This window comes from Carassius carassius, chromosome 32 (assembly GCF_963082965.1).
Source record: "Carassius carassius chromosome 32, fCarCar2.1, whole genome shotgun sequence".
NCBI classification, from domain to species: domain Eukaryota; kingdom Metazoa; phylum Chordata; class Actinopteri; order Cypriniformes; family Cyprinidae; genus Carassius; species Carassius carassius.
In genome coordinates this window covers 5,353,969-5,376,761 of record NC_081786.1, presented here as the reverse complement: position 1 = coordinate 5,376,761, position 22,793 = coordinate 5,353,969, and the positions used below count along the sequence as shown (strand labels likewise).

Genomic DNA, 22,793 nt, shown 5'->3' with positions numbered 1-22,793 from the left:
CTGATGCCAATGGTGACTCTGAGGACTCGCTTGCCATTTTTCTCTGAGCCTGCATTCCCCGCCGCGCTGTCGCGCCGTAAAAAGCGCCGCTCCCAGCGGATGCCGGAACCTTCTCCGGCCCGACCGAACTCGCCGGTTCGCCCTGCTTCACCGGCTTCCCCTGCATCGCTTCCCGATGGTCAGCGCTCGCCGTCTGCCGCCGCGTCTTCCGAGGAAGTTGATTTCAGGGCCGCGTCGGGGGAAGAGGACACGTGCTCTCTGCTAGCTTCGGGCAGCGAAGGCTGGGCGAGCTCCGGGGATCTCGTACTTTCTGCTCAGAAGCCCAGCAGACGAGCTGACATCGAGAAGGAGCTGATGCGAGTGCTCACGCTGGCCGCGACGAGCCTCGGCCTCGAGTGGTCTGCACCAATGCTCCCCTCTTGTTCCCGGCTGGATGGTAGCTATCTTCCGGGTGAGCGTACTTCTCCGAACTCAAAGCCCGCTCCATTTCTTCCTGAGCTTCACGAAGAGGTGGTAAAGGCTTGGAACGCTCCCTATTCAGCACGAACTCGTTCGTTTGTCTCACCAGCATTCTCCACACTGGACGATGCTAAAAACAGAGGCTACCAGTCACTTCCGCCGGTGGAACAGGCGATAGCGACGCACCTTTGCCCGGCCTCTGCTGGACGGCGGACGAAAGCGGTGTTGTCATCTAAAGCCTGCCGCATGACGTCATCTCTGCTCGCGCGGATCTTCTCTGCTGCTGGGCAGGCTGCGTCTGCATTACACACCATGGCCACGCTGCAGATATTCCAGGGTGATCTCCTCCGTTAGCTGGACGAGATGGGACCTGAGGCTATTTGTCTCGCGGATGTTAGGAGCGCTTTCGGATCTTTCTCTTCGCGCTGCTAAGTCCGCTGCACAGGCTATGGGACGAGTTATGGCTTCCGCTACTGTGGCTGAGAGGCATCTCTGGCTGACGCTTTCAGACATGGCAGAGTCTGAACGCAGCACGTTCCTCGACGCCCCGCTGACTTCCGCTGGCCTCTTCGGATCCTCTGTCAACGAGTTCATTGAGAGATTCGTCGAGGTCCAGAAAGCGTCTCAAGCTTTTAAGCACTTCCTCCCGAAGCGCTCCGGCTCTGCAGCGAGTCGTGTTAGACCGGCCCCGCAAAGCTCTCAGCCACACCCCCCGCCTCTTGCTGCTTCATCACAACAGCGATGAATGAAGGGCAGTCATCCCCAATGACATTACATCGAGCGCAAAAGAACTGGTGAACCATTTTTTTTTTTCAACTGGTTTATTTGATCGAACTGTCCAAAAGAACCGGTTCACTTGAGTACCTGCTCCTTTGCCCCTTAAGTGTCCTTTTGTCAAAGCAAAATTTCCTCGAATTTTTTTTTGTAATAACATTCCCTTTTGTGAATGCCTGTCCACGCCTAATCATAATATTAGTACAATTTATTAATAATAATTTAGCCGTAAATAAAATGACCAACATGATGACCTTTCACCTGACGACCTCATCCGACCGGGACGATTCCTCACACCACACGCGCATTTTTTAATTGCTAGAGGATATTTTCAACACCGTGGCAGTTGGTAAGTGGTGTTTCATTCTCAGCGAAGTGATTTGGATGTTTATTTATTATTATTATTTTACAAGAACGATGTGATGTGAGAATATGCAGACATGTTGTTTATTTTGCTGTGTGTAGCCTGTAGTGTAGAAGTAACACTAGCGTGCTGTTTGAGGGAGAAAAGTTTCAGAGGCATCAAAGGGTCTGTTCTTTTTTATGTTATTTGACTAAACTATTATTTAATTACAGTATTTATTTATTTTTTAACACGTAGAGTGCCTTAAAAATAATTATCACAACACTGGTAAGGCTTATTCAGATTTTCTCATTCTCTGAATTATCATTATAAAAATAAAAGCAATTCAGAAATGAATTAAAATATAATTATATTTTAATTGTGACGCAAATATTTTTTTTCTACAATAGCAACAGTGTTTACAACAGCAAGACCACTTTAGCCTGTAAACTCAATAATATCTCTCTGGAAATAAATGTAAAATGATCAATGTCAATAAAAAATGCATAATATACCTGACATCAAAGCACAGTGTGAAGGATATGAATAACAAATGTAGCCTGTCATTTGTTTACATTGCAAAGCTGTTCAATGTTAGACAACAACAACAGTAATAATAATAATTAATATTAATCACTATATTCCAGTGTATCAGTTTTTTTATATTTGGTATCAATATTTAAGGTTGTAGTGATGGTTAAAATAATAGATTAATGCTGAAATAGTAAATTGAGCCTTGTTCCTAGATGGACAGAGAGTGGAAAGTAATAGATCAAATGAGGAGATGGAGATAGAGGAAGAAAAAGAGGGAAATGTAGAGGCACAAGTGACAGAAAGAGAGCAGGTAACAGCAAGCCAGGAGACAGAGGCTGGTGAGAAAGAGGAAAATGTAGAGGCACAAGTGTTTTCTATAGTTTTTACTATAACCGCTATTGTTTATTATTCTGTAGAACAGAGAAGAAAAAGCCATCAGGTTGGGACAATTTAAGACATTTCAGTTTCTAATGCCAGAGGTATTATTATTTTAAACTTAAAATTGTCTTCTCTATTGTTTCTTTTTCAAAACTGCATCAAAGCATTTCCTGCTGTATCAATACATAATCATCCATATCGATACGCGAATCTGCAAGGAATGCATCACAATATATTGCTGTATTGATATTTTGAACAGCGCCATTTAAAGCCTTGTTCCATGTGCCCCTTTTATACTTTGAGCACCTGCCCCTCCCAAGGTCTCTGCACGGCCCTGTTCAGAGGGAGTGTTAGCCACGTTAAAAAGTTAACCACTTAAGTCATTTGTGGATTAATGCTTATTGGAGATGTGAACCGTTTCAAACGATTCCGTTTGATTTGGTGAACTGGTTCAAGAAGATCTGGTTACATCGAGTGATTCGTACGCGAACCGGATATCACAAACTGCTTTGTGTTGAACTCTCTCACAACAGACCTGGAAGAGAAGACAATGCTGAATAAAGTAGTTTTTGCTATTTTTGGACCAAAATGTATTTTCAATGCTTCAAAAAACTCACATGTCTTATAGACTACTTTCTGGACATGGACAGTATACCGTACACACAGCTTCAATGGCGGGACTGAGAGCTCTCGGACTAAATTAAAATATCTTAAACTGTGTTCCAAAGATAACCGTTTAAAGTCCACTGTATTTTTTGTTGGTTTTCATGAGACCCCCCTTGAAATGACCAGGACCCCCCATTGCCTCCCCAATCACAATTGTCTGGAGGCGCCACTGTTTGTAATGCTTTACAAGGGTGCATTCATTTGATAAAAATACAGTTCCACCTCAAGTGTGTATATGTAGTATTATGATCTTTTTGGAAATTCTATTTGCATATTGTTTTTCCTTTCAGCATTTTTATTTGCTATGCTAAAATATGCATAAAAATGCATGTATGGAATCCCAGCTAATCACATCAAACCTGGCTTAACATCTCAATGCTGCTTTTTTCTATTAAAAGCAAGTGCAAATCAGATATGAAACCTATTTCAAAGGCAAACATTTTTATAACTCCTTTACATTTAATCTCATAAAGCTTCACATGTATGCATTGCACAAATCGTATTAAAAGTTTTTACAGCCAGTCCCCGTTCATTACGGAAAAAAGTATATTGAAAATTTTATTTTTCGTTCCACAGAAGGGTTTGGAACAACATAAAGATGGGAAAATGGTCTCAAAATCTTTATTTTGGGGTGAACTATCCCTTTAAGTAGAGCAACACCTGCTTCAGCCTCATAATTCCACACACGTTCAACCTCTCGTGCTCCTGAGAAGTGGGAAGTGTGTACATCCGTCTGCTATCCAGCCTGTTATTTTCTTGTCAGGAGAGGTTTCGGACCCCACCGGAACTCATTTAGTGCCTGCTACTTTAGAATTTTTGTAATTGACAATCTATCTATCTTTGAAAATAAATTTTAAGTTTTAATCAACAACAAGCCTAAGCACTGTAATTTTTTTCCGTTTTGTAAAGATAGAAGAGACACTCGGTGAAGAAGTTCCAGATTTATGTATTGAATCTGCAGAGTTTTACTACTGTGTGTGTCTGTGTTTATGACGGTGAATGTGTGTGTGTGTGAGAGCGAGAGATACGAGCTGTGAGCTGTAGCCACGGGTCAAGTTTTTGCTCTATCTGCCGCTGGAGCAGTGAACACACTGAACTTCATTGATGGTGCGTTTGGAGGAAATTAATCAGAGCAGGAGGGTTAATGAAAAAGCCCATATGTTTGACAAAGCTGACATAAATCACACATTCTTCCAAATACACACTATCATGCTACAGTCAGGACTCTTTATTTGTCCAAATACACACTAATTGAAAATCAATTTTACTGGTATAGCCAGAAAGACAAGCAAAAATGTTTTTTGATATATCTTCATCGGCTAAACACACAGTAACAGGTGAAAACAATCACACACAAAAGCCTTTTATCCTCCTCTGGTTTCTTATCGTGTGTTTCGGCTCTTATGAGCTTCATCATCCTTGATAATCATTAGTCTTTTACACTGCTTGTGTTGGTTCAGCTCAGTGTTGTTGTTTTATATGCCATTGTCACCGATAACATAGTATGTGAACTTTTTTCAGGTAAATTAGGTTTCTTTCTGTTTTTTTTTAATACCCAGTGTTATTTATGAACAGCTACTAGGATGATACATTTTCATTGAAACTAATAACCTTAAAATACCCAAGTTTTGTAGGTGGAACTGTAAAAATAAAAAGAAAAGACCAATATGGTAATAAAATATGGAGAAGAAAATCCATTATAAATGTTACAATATAGTTTTACATAAAATGTTCCATTATAGTTCCATTATAGAATTAGCTTTTATTGACTTTTTTGAGTTTTCATTTAAATTTTTAGTTTACATTTTCATATTTGTATGAGCTTTCATAGTTTTTAAGTTTTTATTTCTTTTTAGCTTCAGTTCAGTTTTAGCAATTTTACTTAAGGTTAAACTGCTTCAGCTTTATTTCAGTAATTAAATGATTTTTAACAGTTTGATTTAATTAACAATGACAACAATGATTTCATCATACCTTTTTGTACATTTACTATGTTAATACAGTGTTGTGTAGAAAACACACACACACACATATATATATATATATATATATATATATATAATATATATAATATTTAAGCTCTGCGTTCTGTGTGTGCAGGTCTTGCATTCATGAGCAAGGAGAAGAAAGAAGGCCTGAGGCATCTCAGCACGACGCTACAGGTTTATCTCAGTGAGGAGAACCACGATTTGTCTCTGTTTCCGCCTGGCCTGGACCCCATCTGCCTCCTCACCAGAGTAAGTGTCATTTCGTTGTCATCTGTGGCAGTAGGCAGGGGTCGCGCTCTCGGATCTCTCGCAGTGTTGTGAATGGAGTCAATGTGTCACGTCAAGCACATACCGCGCCGCTCGGTTATCACCTCGTTCTCACATCACCTGCTGTGAACCCATGCTGCTATTTTTTGTCTTTTATCCTCATAACAGGGAACACGTTGTTCATCGATTCTAAATGAAGTCATTTCTTGTTCAAGGTTGAATTTCATTTAACTTCCAGGAAATAGTCAAAATAGATTCAGTTCAGTGGAATCATTAAGTAGGATCACATTCAGAATCACTACATTCCTGATGATTCACATCTCAAGTGGCCGTTCCCATAAGGTGCCTGAGGTGCATGCTAATGTACTAGTTTATTTACAGATGTGTGAGATGGTGTGTTTGGATTGGATCTGTGAGAGTAGGTTTTATTTGCTTGTTTACCGCCCGTCACTCCGTGCTGTAATTGTGAACATGTTGAGTGAAAGATGCGTTTCAGAGTGAACACGGTCATCTTCTCTTTAGGATTGCATGTAAACACAGAAGGGGTTGCACATCTGGCCCGTAACAAACAAATGCCTGTTGCATGTGAACACAAACACCTGTTTTAAATGAGAGACAGCCAGCCGCCATCTTTCTCTTATAAAGCATTAAAGACCCAAATGTGGATTTGATAAGCATTTCTGATCCAACACTAAACACCACCGCAAGGCAAGTAAAACATGCAAAGATGCTCGAATGAAGACACTTTTGCATTTGTTGACCTTGATTTGCAAGTTGTTGTTTTATTTGTTGTTGCAGATTTTGTTAAAATATTGTCAAAAATGAATGATTTAGAAATACTCTTTTGGGGCCAGTGTGTTGCTTTGCACTTGACTTTTCTGTCAGATGTATAGGGGTAAAGAAACATGTGATGGAGAGGAAGTGCACCAGGACTCACATATAAATCGTGTTGCCATAATGTGAATCTCTCTCTTATTCAGTAATCATTATTCTCAGCATCTCTGCTCTAGATTATGTCACGTAGACCTGCGGGCGGCAGCAGGCTGATATGGGTCTGACCCAGATACATGACCTGAACCGACTGCTCCACATAACACACCTCAAGAAAACACCACAGTCAGTAAGCTAAAGATGTAGTTGAATGACTGCTAAACTTTACTGTTTGACTAGAACAGTCTTTTATATATATATATATATATATATATATATATATATATATATATATATATATATACAGTACAGACCAAAAGTTTGGACACGCCTTCTCATTCAAAGAGTTTTCTTTATTTTCATGACTATGAAAATTGTAGATTCACACTGAAGACATCAAAACTGAATTAACACATGTGGAATTATATATAGAATTATATACATAACAAAAAAGTGTGAAACAACTGAAAATATGTCATATTCTAGGTTCTTCAAAGTAGCCACCTTTTGCTTTGATTACTGTTTTGCACACTCTTGGCATTCTCTTGATGAGCTTCAAGAGGTAGTCACCTGAAATGGTCTTCCAACAGTCTTGAAGGAGTTCCCCGAGAGATGCTTAGCACTTGTTGGCCCTTTTGCCTTCGGTCTGCGGTCCAGCTCACCCCTAAACCATCTCGATTGGGTTCAGGTCCGGTGACTGTGGAGGCCAGGTCATCTGGTGCAGCACCCCATCACTCTCCTTCTTGGTCAAATAGCCCTTGATGCCTTCAGTGTGACTCTACAATTTTCATAGTCATGAAAATAAAGAAAACTCTTTGAATGAGAAGGTGTGTCCAAACTTTTGGTCTGTACTATATATATAAAATTTTAAAACTAACACTAGCTTCTCTAATATTTTTCTATTCTATTCTATTCTATTCTATTTGTTTTGTTTTTATTTATTATACAATTAACAAAAGCAAAAAAAAGGGTCTCTAACAGTTTTATTTTTATTTATTATATTATTAAAAAAACCTTGCTAGGTGTACTGCATTTAATTTGAGTCGTATATATATATACGTATACGTATATTGTACTGTATATAGCTATATAAAATGTATGTGTGTTGATGTATGTATTGTTTTTGTTGAATGATTTGCAAACATTACCTACTTTTACAATGGATCATTTTTTTTTATATGAGGAGGAAGCTGGGCTTTTGTCTTAACTTTCTCTCTCTCTCACTTTCTTTCATTCTTCTACGCTTCATTAATGTGATGCAGTTAACTCTTGGATGAATATTTATTTTTAGGTGTGGGTGGAAAACAAATGTGCAAACTGGAAGAAGTGCGCTGTTTTTGACCCTGGCGGCTGCTATATCTCCCTGTTCTTAATCTCATTAACTCAGCTCGCGAGAGTTTACTCTTGTCCCAGCTTCGTCTTTAGCATTACAAACATGTTCAGCCATGTTAAACCTACACCCTGCCCATCACCGAATCAATTAACCAGCGTGAAAACAAGCAGCCGTGGTCCAAAAATGATTTCCATTTCAAATCAGACCGATATTCTGTGCCATTTGCTGAAACTAATTGCTGAAACTAATTCTCTTATAATATTCAAAATTCATCTCTTACATGCAGTGGAAGCTCCTCAAGGGTATTTGAGATGTTTGTTGGCAGCGTAATTTATTTATTTATTCATATTAAGCAGGAATTACCCAAGAACTGGAGTAGGTAGGAGGCAAAATCTCCAATTACAGTAATCAAACTGAGTGAGGGAGGGTGTTAGAACATGTGAATTTAGATTCAAATCCAGATCCGGAGGGACGTTCATTCATGCCATTCACATTCCAGAACTGAAGTGATGGTGAATCTGCAGCTTTGATTAAAGTTTCAGAGAATGCTAATGTTATTGTCCAGGGCTTTTGGTGTATACTGTATTCGGTTCTGTTCATTTGTGCATATGCGTGTTATGAACTCAAAAGAGAGTCTTTTATAGTCAGACTGAACAGTTCTGATTAACTGAGCTGATGGGTTTTCAATATTCCAGAAGAAAGTGATTTGAGTCACAGCAATCTGTTAACAGCTTTATAATGAGAACTAACTACCATCCTATTTATCACTGTTTTGTTTTCTTGTTATTGATGCTTGCTCATTAGGGATAGGGATTTGAACAAAACCATAACTATTAAACCCTGGCATGTTATTTTACATAAGTTCTAAATAAGATCTAGTTTTCTTTGACAGCAGATGTGATATCATCTGCTACTCCGCTTTGCCTTGTTTGTCCATCATTCACAGCTGTTGTATTAAGCATCATTAATATTTTATGTGTCCTCTATTTTGTTTTATTTGTCTGTATTTTATAATGATCTGATGTGCCCAGGTGAGTTATCAGAGGTACCAAATCAAAGGAAAGCAGAAGTCCATCTGTGCATGACAGACCCAAATGAGGCAGCATTTATCAGTGCTGTATTAATACATAATGGAGGAGCTCTTCATGACATCACCAGCAGACAAACAGGTCCTTGACCTGAAAGAGCACCATCCAATTTAAATATTAGTTGTTTGTGACCAAGACTGGCCTACTAGAAGCAACTGTATAAAGCCTGTGTATGTAATACAACATAAATTCTATAAAGCCTCTATTCATTAAGGCATTCTCTTTTCATTGTATTGGCTTCTTGATTGCGATATTCGAAACATGCATTTTCAGTAAAGCTGTATGTACTGGCAAAAAGCGGTATCCAAAAGAACATAAATTGAAGAGGGTTGAATAATTTAGTAGTGCCTTAGAATTAGAGTATACATAATAAAGCTATTCTTTTTGCATTATTCATTGTAAATGTGCTGTATAACGTGTGTGTTGTGTGATCTCTGAATAAATGACTGGAGACAGTTCGTTTTAGTGAATCAAACACCTAACAAATGACTCTTATGAACCGGTTATTTTTAGAGAACAAAAACACAATAAAATGTGTAGTCCGACTCCTTTACAGAAGACTTATAAACTGGTTATTTTTAGTTAATCAGAAACATACTGTAAATCTTGTAGACCGACTCCAGAACAAATGTCTCATATGAGCCACTTCTTTTTAGATAATTAAAAACATACAGTACAACATGTGTAGTCCGACTTCTGAACAAATTACTCTTATGAACAGGTTCTTTTAGGGAATCAATAACATATAATGAAACGTGTAGTCTGGTATCTGAAGAAATGACTCATATGAACCGGTTGTTTTTAAAGAATCAAAAACATACAGTAAACATACACTCTCATTAACTGGTCCTTTTAAGTTAATCAGAAACATACAGTTAAACGTGTAATCCATTTAGTCCGACTCCTGAACAAATGACCAGTTCTTTTTAGTGAATCAAAGACCAATTTTGAGATCAAGACCAATTTTGTTTGATTCCAAAACAAATGTTTCTAAAGCTTTTAATAAAAATTTGGATCAGTGGAGCTACTGACTGGTTGTTGGGTTGTGCAAAACACAAAGTGTACTTACTGACAAACACTGTGCATTTTATCAGTGGTAATTTATAAAAATAAATTAAATATGTAACAACTTTTGTGTATATTTTGTAGGCCTATTGTTGCTTTATATATTATAGACTGAAGGAACATTTCTGAAAATTATTAGCTGTTTACTTTGTGTATTACTTTTCCTTTCCTTTCCTTTCCTTAGGTCTTTGTCCATCTCTCAGTATTTAAAACCGAACTGTGCTCATACTAGCTTAGATGAGATTTGGCCATTAAACTGGACTGAGTCATGCTTTATTCAACATCCTTCCCAGCAGCTCCAGTTCTCATGTCAGCAGATTTGCAAAAAATCTTCACCTTTTCCCCCCAGTTTCACCCTGAGAGTCATATATGGATCAAGAGTAAAGGAAAGATGATTTGTTAGATGACATCTCTCCTCTTACAGAGCTGTGCAGACGCTGTCACTGAACATATGTTTCAGTTCTGACATTAAAGGGGCAGAGGTCAGAGGTCACACTGACATGGATCTGGATGGTCTTGCCCTGGAACTTAATAAAAGAACCCCATCGTTACTGCGTTTCTCTCATCTTCCACTACTTTTTCATAGCACCCACCAATGACCCAAGTGACCTCAGGGTAATGTCTGCATGTATGATTATTCTGTCAGTCTGACTGTAATTTCACTTCAGGCACCTCAGCTTTAAGATCCACTGTTGGACAAATTACTGAAGTCATGATGAAAATCCATCTGTCTCTCATTTAGTTTGTATCTGATCATTTTATTTCTTGTTAGATTAGTCTTGCAGAACATAAAGACAAAAACCTGGAAAACTTTATCACAACATGACAGATGTTTTATATACAACTCTGAGTCTGGAGACTGAGACTAAACCATGGCTGTCCTGAAAGTTTAGTCATTATATTGCTTGGAACATTAAGGTCATTTTGTGTTCCAACCTCAAACAATATTAAGAGATTTACAGCTGTTTCTGTGGTCACCCAAAACTCACTTCCCCTATTGCTTTCTTGATTGTTTTGCCATAGAATACACCTTCAACAAGTCTTGTATACTTGGGAAGATACATTTCTTTAAACATTTTAATTGTCTGTGGCACCGTAAGTACAGCTAAAAATCCATCCATCTATCCCTTAAAGGTTTTGAAAGAAATTAATACTTTTATTCTGCAAGGATTCATTACATTGATCAAAAGTGATCTCGCAGAAGTTTTCAATTTCAAATTTCCACCTTTATTTATCAAAGAATCTTGAAAAAAGCATCACAGCTTCCACAAAATTATTAAGCTGCACAACTGTTTTCAACACTGATTATGATAAAAAATATTTTCAGCATATTACAATGATTTCTGAAGGATCGTATGGTTTCTGTAGCCTTGATGAGCAGAGGACACTTAAGGAAGATTTCAAGAAACTTTTCAATCTTCAAAGAATCAGACATTCAACTCAAAGCTTTATAAAGAACAAAAATGACAAGAAGAACATGCAACCACATATAACTGACTTCTGATTCACATTGAAATCAACTGCGCCAACAGGGGGCAGCATGCTCTAAAATATCTACAGTATATCATATATATATATATGTTTATATACAGTATATACAGTTTTTTATGTTGGAACTCTTGGCCTTGAATGCCTTTGTGACCTCTGGCTATTGCTGGCACACTGAGGGTGTAATGTAAAAGCCTCCTTTTTTTGCATGTAAAGTGTACATGTTGGCATCTGCATGTGTTTAGTCTTCATATGCAAATTCTTTGCAAGTGTTTGTTAAGGAATTGTACATTGGAGTGTAATTGTACCTGTTAATTGAGATTTTGTGTTTGTGGGAGCCACAAGGATAGTAAAACCTGAAATTAGCTTAATTGGGACCAGCCAACAGTCCCCATGAGGAAAACGGCTTAACAGACATACTAAATGATGCCTTAATGAAATGTCTAAATGCTAAAAGGTTTGTGTTAAAGGAGTAGTTCATCCAAAAATGAAAATATACTCGCTCTCAGGTCATCCAAGAAGCAGATGAGTTTGTTTCTTCATCAGAGATTTGGAGAATTCTAGCATTACATCACTTGTTCACAAATGGATTATTTGCAGTGAATGGGTGCCATCAGAATGAGATGCTTGATCTGTGCATATTTCTTCCCTGATTCAGACAAAAAAAAAATGTAAATTAAAAATTTCTCCAAATCCGTTCTGATAAAAAAAAAACAAACTTGATTACATATTGGAAGGCCTGAGGTTGAGTACCTTTTCAGCAATTTTATTTTTATTTTTGGGTCATTCATGCCTTTAAGGTTAACAGTAGGTTTGGGGGCTAGAAAATAGCATTAGCTCAGAATAAAACAATAGAATTCAATGGAAGATCCAGACACATCATGACAGAAAAACAAACGTGTGCATGTGTGTGATGGGCTTCAGTCTAGAGGAGGATGTGGGTTACTGGAAGGAGAGCCAGTAAAATGCCCCATTACTATTCTGAGCACTGTGTGCGTGTGCATCAGTGTTTTCTAAGGAGGCTGACACACGCCTGGTAATTCCAAACACATTTTTATATGGGATTTTCAAATTCACTCCAACTGTTCCTGATATTTAATCTCAGATTGTGGTTAAAGTCATTTATGGCATATATTTACCATCAACAAATAGTGGCCAAGTGCATCAATTTTAATTGCCATGCACATTGGTGGAATTTTGTTTACATCAACAACACCATATCACATTAACGAAAGGGCGAAGATCGACAATCATATCCAAAAGTATCTTTCTTTAATGTACTCAAGTCAGTCTGAATTACATTTACAGCTTTCTTTTTCACCATGCACTCAATCAACTGCTGTATCCTGCTGATATGGAGCAATAAGCAGTAGATATTGAGCTATGACAGAGTTTAATTGTGTCCTCCTGCAGCAGACACACTCTACAGACTCTACAGCTGCATCACCTCTCAGAAACGCCTACTCAATTCCTCATCCTGACCAGACCGTAACCCTGCAATACACACCACAGAGGCATTGTGCTGCATCTCCGACAATCACCTCCTTCCCACTGCAGGGAAAGATAGAAATGGAGAGAGACAAACAATAATTCATGTGCAAGACAGGCTTCCGAGACTCCTGGGATTGGTGCACAAGCCTTCAAGGCAACATGAATTCAGAATTTACTTTCTGAATAAATGTGCCAGGTCTTATTGTGCATTAATTTTTGTTGCTATGGCTAGCTTACCTTGCCATATAAATGCCTTGTGTTTTTTAGATACACATGATAGGCTTATTTATTGGGGACAATGTTTCGAGATTATTAATTTATTTCTGTTTTTATTCAGGATTTTGCAGTGCATTTTAAATGACTATTATAGAAAATAAAAACGTAATATATTTGATCAAAAATATAATAGAAACGGTAATATTGTTAAATATTATTACAATTTAAAATAACTGTTTTCCATTGTAATATATTTTAGAATATAATTTATTCCTGTAATGCAAAGCTGAATTTATATCAGCCATTACTCCAGTCTTCAATGCAACAAAAACATTTCTTATTAGTGCTGCTTAATATTTGCATTTAATTTTTAGGATTCTTTGCTCAAACAGAAAGTTCAAATAAACAATTCATTTGAAATTGTAATCTTTTGTAGCATTATACATGTATTTACAGTCACTTTTGATCAAAAGCATCCTTACCCAATAAAAGTATTAACTTATTGAACCCAAATTTGTAAATGGTACTGTATAAATGAATATTCATGATTTAAAAAGTGCTGTAAAAAATGGTTGTTTGTGATTAGTTCGTAACACCTAATGCATTAACTCACGATTCAGAACTGATCCTTGTTGTAAAGTGTTACTGATGTTTGACTATCATAGATGGAAGATCTAAGATTTAAGGACTATCATAGATGCAAGGACAGCAGGACAGCAGTTTTGTCCTGGAGAGCACAGGGAGAGTATTGATGAATTTGTGCCGTGTGCTGCTCAAAGCAAAGCAAACGCTAATGGATGGGCTGTACGCTCTGCTGTACTAGAATGCCACTCTAAGGTGACTGGTGTTTCCTTCGTGGTATTCACGGCATGCTCTCTCAATCTGTTCAACATCTGAACACCATTATGAGTTTTGGAAGTGATCTGATAGATGTGCATTGGTTTTAAGTCCACCAATTTACCTTGATAATTTCCACTAAATTTAGCTTTTTTATGTCACAGGCTATAGAAAGTCAAATGGGTTTGTAACGACATGAGGGGGAGTAAACGATGACAGATTTTTTGTTTTTGGGTGAACTGTCCCTTTAAGAAAAATCTTATTTCAAATGTAAAGGCAAGCGGATGAATTCATTTTAATTTGCCATGTGTTCTCTCTAAGGGCCCCGGTAACATTTCATTTAATCTTCACTTTGTGAGTGTTGATTGTCTCTTGTATCCGCTGAGATTGCCAGACACTATACAGGATCTCAATTAAAGTTCAGAGTCAGGACCGATCGATCATACGCACACATAAGCTTATTGTACATTTTCCTGCCTGCCATCTTGCTCTAGATCAAGTGATATTTTCATTGAAATTATACCTCCATACTGTACTTAGGCCTTTTAATTTCTCTTGTCCTTGCAATGACACAAGTCTCTCTAGAGTACAGTCTCTCTTCCCATCATCCTAAACAGTTTCTCACACACACCTCGTCTGTTCGGACCCCTACAGTGTTTTCGTCTCTGCGTTGCTCTTTCACAGCACGTTTGCTTCTCTCTCACCCTCAACTTTACATGTAATAAGATAATTAGTGATTTATGGTCGCCTTGCTTTGTTTGCTTGATTTTGACGCTTTGGGCAGAGGGAGTTGAGCTTTTTTGGCAGCATTCTGAGTTTGTAATTAATTATCTCTTGACGTTTTTCCTTTGTAACGAGCCATTACTGTAATGTGCTGAAGTGAGAGAGGAGTGTGTATTTAATGACTGTGTAGCTGTTGCTTTATACAGCATTTCCTCTTAATTTAGAGCATCTGAAGCTAGAGTATGTGTGTATACAGTGTGTAATGGGAATGTTCAGAGCTGGTCTGAGCGAGAGTAATAGTGGTCAGTTATTGTTGCATTTTCGTTCTGCTTTGTGTCTGTCTATACTATCTATCTATCCATGCATTTATCCATCAGTCAAAGGTTTGGAGTAAGATAAAAAAAATACTTTTATTCAACATGGATGTATTAAATTCATCAAAAGTAACAGTAAAGACATTTATAATGTTGCAATAGGTTTTCATTTTAAATAAATGTTTTTTTTTTTTTTTTTTTACATTTGTTTTATTTAAAAATCCTGATTAAATAATTAGCATGGCTTCCACAAAAATGCACCAGTTTTTAGCGCAGTCTCGAGGGTACCCCCCGGCCTGCGAGGGGCGATGGGGGTATGTGGCGAGTGGGGCGGGGCCGAGGGACGTGGGAACAAGGAGGGAGGCCGGCAATGATTGGGAAATCAGTGGCACCTGCGACCCACTGCCGGTCTCGAGTCCCACGTAGGAGATGGAAGGATATAAAACTGGAGCGACGACAGTGAAGGACGAGAGAGGCCCAGGCCTGGGCTTTTAGTTGTGTTTTGGTTTTATTTTGTGCGCATCAGTCTGGGTTGGTGCGCTTTTTTGTTTATTTTGTGATTATTAAAATGTCTTTTGATTGTCCGCCGGTTCCCGCCTCCTTCTTCCGGATTAATAGGAAGTTTTTATCATTACAGTCAGTAAACCATTTACCAGTGGTTTTGGCACTGTGAGCAGGTGCCAGGTCGTGCTGAAAAATGAAATCTTCATCTCCATAAAGCTTTTCAGCAGATGGAAGCATGAAGTGCTCCAAAATCTCCTGATAACTAGCTGCATTGACCCTGCCCTTGATAAAACACAGTGGACCAACACCAACAGCTGACATGTCACCCCAGACCATCACTGACTGTGGGTACTTGACACTGGACTTCAGGCATTTTGGCATTTCCTTCTCCCCAGTCTTCCTCCAGACTCTGGCACCTTGATTTCAGAATGACATGCAAAATTTGTCCAACAGTCCAGTGCTGCTTCTCTGTAGCCCAGGTCAGGCGCTTCTGTCGCTGTTTCTGGTTCAAAAGTGGCTTGACCTGGGGAATGCGGCACCTGTAGCCCATTTCCTGCACACGCCTGTGCACGGTGGCTCTGGATGTTTCTACTCCAGACTCAGTCCACTGCTTCCGCAGGTCCCCCAAGGTCTGGAATCGGTCCTTCTCCACAATCTTCCTCAGGGTCCGGTCACCTCTTCTCGTTGTGCAGCGTTTTTTTGCCACACTTTTTCCTTCCCACAGACTTCCCAATGAGGTGCCTTGGACAGTGCAATTATTAAAGACATGTTTTGTCTTTGACATGTTTTAAAGATATGTTTCTGCTGCTGTTTGCACTTTTAAGGATTTAGTGCTAAATAAATAAATATAAAATAAATCTATCAACCTTTCAGAATGTGTTTGTCATCTTTCTGTTTTCCCTCCTGGAAAACACAGGAAAATGTCTTTATTATAGGACAGGGCTCAACTTAATTATTAAGTTCATGTTACTTAGAAATGCGTTTTATTGTGGCCAAAAAACTTCTTCACCTTACTTAAAACCTTATGTTGGATCAACTTAATTACTTGCATTCATCTTGGAAATTATTGAGTTCATGTTACTTAGAAATGCATTTTACTGTGGCCTAAAAACTTCTTCACCTTACTTAAAACCTTATGTTGGATCAACTTAATTACTTGCATTCATATTGAAAATTATTAAGTTCATGTTACTTAGAAATGTGTTTTATTGTGGCCTAAAAGGTAATTCACCATACTCAAAACATCGCTTTGAATTAATGTAATTCTGCCTGTAGTCTTAACATAAAGATTCTAGTGGAAAACGTTAACATATTTTTTTTTGTTGACCCAATGTTTTATTTTTTAGAGTGTATTATTCTATATTTCTATCTTTCTATCATTCTACTTATAATTCTGTCTGTCTGTCTGTCTGTCTGTCTGTCTGTCTATCTATCTATCTATCTATCTATCTATCTATCGTTCTACCTGTTGTTCTCTCTATCAATCATTTTTAAATATATATATATAAATATATATACAGTACAGACCAAAAGTTTGGAAACATTACTATTTTTAATGTTTTTGAAAGAAGTTTCTTCTGCTCATCAAGCCTGCATTTATTTGATCAAAAATACAGAAAAAAATGTAATATTGTCATACATTATTACAATTTAAAATAATTGTTTTTAAATTTATTATACTTTAAATTATAATTTATTTCTGTGATGCAAAGCTGAATTTTTAGGATCATTATCACATGATCCTTTAGAAATCATTCTAATATGATGATTCATTATCAAAGTTGGAAACAGTTCTGCTGCTTAATATTTTTTCAGAACATGTGATACTTTTTTAGGATACTTTGATGAATAAAAAGAAAAAAAAAGAAGCTATGTTTTTAAAATATAAATATTTTGTAATAACAATATACACTACTGGTCAGTAATTTGGGGTCAGTAATTTTTTTTTCTTTCTTTTTTTAATAAAATCAATACTTTTATTCAGCAAGGATGTGTTAAATTGCTAAAAAGTGATAGTAAAGAAAATATATTTTATATATAAGTTGTAATAATATTTCACAATATTACAGTTTTTTCTGTATTTTTGATCAAATAAATGCAGGCTTGATGAGCAGAAGAATCTTCTTTCAAAAACATTAAAAATAGTAATGTTTCCAAACTTTTGGTCTGTACATATATATATATACATATACATACATATATTGCATCACAAAATGTTTGGATGCTGTACTGTAACTGTTACGTCACATACTGTACAATGATTCAGTTATTATTGACTTTGCCAGACAGGTTTGTGCATATTCATAATTATATGCAACTTTATCATAATTGGTGCATTCCGTTTTTTATGCCAGTTGCTCATACAACCGCAGCATGTAATTTCTCCATCAAACTAATTTTAACCATAAGTCATGTAATTTTCTTTGTTAAAGACTGGTTTTGTCCTGTAATATGGCAATTTCCTCTTTCTACTCTTTCCTGTGCATGTTCTGAATTAATTTCTCAATTTACTAATCCAGTAACAGGTTTAACCCTTTCTGCCCTGACCTTTTTGTCTGAATGAATAATAAAAAAAAAACACTGCAACCCACCAAAGAGAGAACATTAGATTAAAAATATGAATGAATCATCCATGTATATGCCCTGTTTATTCTATTTTCTGTTTGTTGTATGAAACTAAATAAAAAAAATAAAAAAAATTGTTTACAAAAAAAAAAATATGAATGAATAACTAAATAAATACAATTTATATATTTACATTTTGAGGAATTTCAGTGTAGCTTTATGTACTGTAGCAAGCACAATAATAGGCCTACTTATAGATGTTTTAAACATAATTTATATTATTAAGGAAACCTTTTGTTTTACATGTAAAAATCTTCTTGTGTCATGATGTTCAGTGTGAGGTTTGTGGTGAACATCCTGGGAACGAGACATGAGGTGATACACAGTGATGTAACTCTGCTCAGTGGTTACAGGTGTCTGAAGGGAATCACATCAGCAGAAATGAAATAAACAGAGCTTAATGGGGATAATAATGATGTGACAGATCAGAGATCTAACACAGGTTTAGAACAAGTGTGTGTATCTCCCAGAAGAGCTGAAAGAGCATTATTTTTTAACTGTATGGTGTAGTTGCACTCTAGAGAAGCAGTGCAGCTTTATAACCATGATTGACACGGAGCTCAAATCTCAGAGGTGTTTTTAGGGTTGAATTTATGACCTGTTATGAAATGTATTGAATGGGATTGTCCTTAATATGGACAAAAATTGCTCTATTTTAGAAAAGGATCACTTCAATTCTGTGTGTGTGTGTGTGTGTTTGTCTGTGTGTTTTAGGTTTTGTTCGTTTTTTGTTATTGTTTTTTGTTATTGTTTTGTGTGTGTGTGTGTGTGTTTTGTTTGGCTTTGTTTTTTTTTTAACATGGTTTATAACATGGTTTTGTATAAGTACCATGGTAGATATATATGACAGTGCTATTGTATTCCATGTGGTACCATTACAGTTCGATGGCACTGCCACAGATCTTTTTTTTTGTCATAGTTCCTGAATTCTATCATTACATATCAGAAACAAAATTTACAGCACTTGTAAAAATTACCAAACCTTTACCATGCAGTGTTCTGCATATATTGTTTGTAATGTATTAATATTATTTATGAGTTCTGACATGCATTACCTACAAGCATCCAAAGCCACAGCCAGACTGTTACCATAGAAACCAGCTCTTTATATGGCATCAACTCTCTCTCTCTCTCTCACTCATTTTCAGCACCTGCTAAAGGTCTTTTGTTTCGCCCATTGTTGTTCATAGGTTACAGTATAGGGCAGATTTATTTGTTTATCTTTCTTTGTTTTATTACAAACATTTGTGCACGATTTGTGGTGGTATGACTTTGGTACTGAATAGATTTACATGATACCACATATCCATAGATTCCATTTAATGTGAATTTTGTTTTTCTTATAACTAATTTCTGTATGTATTTATAAAAAGAAATGTGCCTTTTGGCGCATGCCAGATTAATATGCGGAGATGACTATGTAAGTCATTGATTCTTTAAAAAAATAAAAACACTATTCTTTTTTTCAGTATAACTTAAAATTAGGAGGTACAACATAAATCAATTTTTGATTAGACTGAGGAAAAACCCATCATGCCAGCAGTGCTGAGCATTAATTTCCCATCTAACTCTGGGCTGCAGCACAAATGCCATTGGTTACATATTAATTAGCTTAACGATAGGCTTAGCTTAATAACTTTAATGCTATTGTTCAGGCTGTTTTGCATCATTTTTATAAAGACGATATAAGACCCCATTTGTTTAATTAACTGAGCATTTGTGTAGTTCATGTCTACTGAAATGAAGGGACAATTTACTCTCTCTCTCTTTCCCTCTTTCCCTGCCGTTTGCCGTAAAATTTTCCAAGACTGCATCTTTCACGGAAATTAGTTTTAGCTGTGATAATCAACCTTTCCTTCTCTGCATTTAATTGTAATTACTGTGCAGTGGTAGTGTATTCATGATCAGTAGGATAATATCACGTCTATTCATTAAAAATAGCAGCATTTATGCAAAGCGCCACCATATTAAACATTTTAAACATCCAGTTTGCTGACTTCTGTATACAGTTTACAGTGTATATGTAAATGGTTCACCAAAGTTTGTTGCATAAATGCAATCTCTTGTTTTCTTTGTACCTTCTCATTATTCGAACAGCCTTCCATCGAGAGCACCATCTCAGAGGTGTTTCATATTTTAACAAAGGCATCTCCTTCAATATTGGTCTATGGAGAATTTCTCTGCTTAATTGAAAGATATTAGCAATGAAAATTATCAGATGCTTTTAACTTAAGATATTAGATGATGGACGTCTTTTCTGTTTATTAATATCTGTGTCATAATGGAACCTTCAAGTTTTCCCATGCCTTAGTCTCAAATGAAGTTAAGACTGAAAGGAGGTTAAGCAACTGCCACGTTTTAAAATGCTGTAATATTAATGCACTGTGATTTTTATGTGTTTCTATTATGTTATATAGAAATATATCTTTCTCTCTTATTTTGCATTTTGTTACGTATCTAAGCATTCCAGTTTGCCATTGAAAATGGGATGGGTGATATAATAAAAACATTATTTAAAAAATACATATATTTCACAATATTCTCAGCAGTTTGGTAATGATTAAATATATCCAAATAAACAAATTTATACAAAAAACAATGTCTAATGTCTAAATTAAGATAAGCCTAACACACATTTAAAGAATTGTTGTTTTACATTGCAGGAAGCGATTAAACAATGGATTAAGAAATAATCATTTAAAATTCTATTTTATTCGCTTGCCATCATTTATTACCAAATGAAAATAAAGTGAAGATTCAGCTCAGTATATCACATATACATAGTTAAAAGGAGCAAAAGGCATAATTTTCTCTGAATGTACTGTTCAGACAAAAATCCTTCCAATATGAATAATTTCTGTTTCATTTCTCAGTGCATTAAAACCCATGTTAGTTGCTAGAGTTAAGAAAAGAGTCTTTGAACTTTGTAAATTTATGTTCTAGGATATATTTCTTGAACAATTTCCAGTATGAGCTTAAGAACAAAAAGCTCCGGTCAGATCAGTGCCAGGATACTTGAACGGAAAACTGAATAATACTAAACTCCCACAGTCAGCTTTTGGCTTAACTTTACTCAAAGATCCATCATGTAACACAAAAAGTTGGATTTCCATGTCTCTAGCGGTGGACCACCTCAAAACCTGCACTGGTTAAACTCTCATATGTTGTAAATAATGAAATCTTGCAGTGTTTCATAATGATTTATCTGAGAAACCCAGTAATAAATTGTAAAAACAGAAACGTTTCCACGTTTTCTCTTTCATTTGCAGACCTTTGCTCTCTAGTCCTTGTATAAAGCTGTTCAGTCATGACATCAATTTATAGGACAATTCGGCAAGCTAGAGTTCCCTCAGCAATAATGGTTTCATAATTCACATTTGAGATATTACTGATTGTAATTCATGTTGTAGAACAACACATGAAAGTCATTTCAAGTAATGTTTACCACGTAACTTATTTTATGCCAAAATCCAAAGCAACTATTTTAAAAACCCATTAGAAATTCCAGAGGGAGCACATGGTTTAAAAATGCTAATTCTCTTCCAGATTTTGGGATTACAAACTGAACAGCTTTGTTGTACCACATATATGGCATTTCCTGTTAGTTTCTACCATCTGTTTTTCCTGACTGGTCTTTATAAAGGGCAGGTATGGCTTTCTGTCTCGTTTCTCCTCTCACATGTACAGTATAGCCTCAGCAGAAAGTCAATAACCTTTGATTCCAATCAATGTTTCATGAAGATTTTCTTTCATTGCTCATACTAATTGTATATATGGGAGTGACAGCAAGTGAGATGCTGCTTCAAGTTTTCTCAAAGGGCTATTTCTTCTTGCACAATTTATGCCAGGTCTCCTTCTTAATGGACTTGGAGAGAAAGCAGGAAGCAAAATGATCTTGAATATGGCCTCCGCCTCTTTAGGTCACTTTTTGTCTGAACCTCGCTTTATTTTATTTTGTGTCACTATAGTGGTTCAGAAATGTTTAGATAAAAAAAAAACATTCTATAGATTTCTATAGTGTATTTTACTGTAGTGTGTCTTACTGATGTTCTTCTCAATTAGGTTGTTTAACCATTTTATATCATGTATAAATAACTAACAAGGTCTGGTTTTCAAGGGCTATTCTCAAGGCAAACTGAGTGCCTTTGCAGATTCTGGGCTTTTCAACTGGATGTGGTTCACAGGTGCTAAGGCAACCAAACCGTTCGTGGTACCATCCAGAACAAACAACAGACTTATACACTACAGGAATATGCCAGAATCTGCTTAGGACTTCTCCAACAGCAAATTATGAAGTTGTGTTTGTCTTGTGTATTAAAGAACAGTTCTTCCTAAAATTTCAATTCCATTATCATTTCCGTATCCTTATGTTATTCCAATTCTTATATGATATCCTGTCTTTTGCAGAACACAAAAGGAAATGTTTTGAAGAATTTTCACTTGTGACCAATGGCCATCAAGCTTGACTGGGACATTAAAGCAATTAATAAACTTTGCGTCAAGAGGAACAGAATGTCATTATTCACAAATAATCATCCCCTCTCCCCAGTTTCATTCACATTTAAACTTGGCATGTCAAAAGATGTGAGAAACAATTCCTTTATGTGCTAAATTTGATTGCATGTATGTGCAAATGATATCGAAGCACCTGAGAGGGACGATTAGCAGAAATGACAACTTATTGACACATTTTTGCACTTATACAGTTATATCGCTGCATTGAAAAACCTGCCGGTAAAGTGTCATAGAAGCATCTTAATTAAGATTTTA

The 22,793-nt window shown here is 36.6% G+C and overlaps 1 long non-coding RNA gene across 1 annotated transcript in view; it reads left to right on the top strand.

Annotated features, from left to right (window-relative positions):
* The first annotated feature begins 1,272 nt into the window (after positions 1-1,272).
* LOC132112478 (uncharacterized) overlaps positions 1,273-22,793 on the top strand; it is a 91,799-nt gene continuing 70,278 nt past the window's right edge. The window contains exons 1-2 of the long non-coding RNA XR_009424961.1: positions 1,273-1,582; positions 5,255-5,391. This is a non-coding gene — a long non-coding RNA (uncharacterized LOC132112478). The remainder of the gene's footprint in view (positions 1,583-5,254; positions 5,392-22,793) is intronic.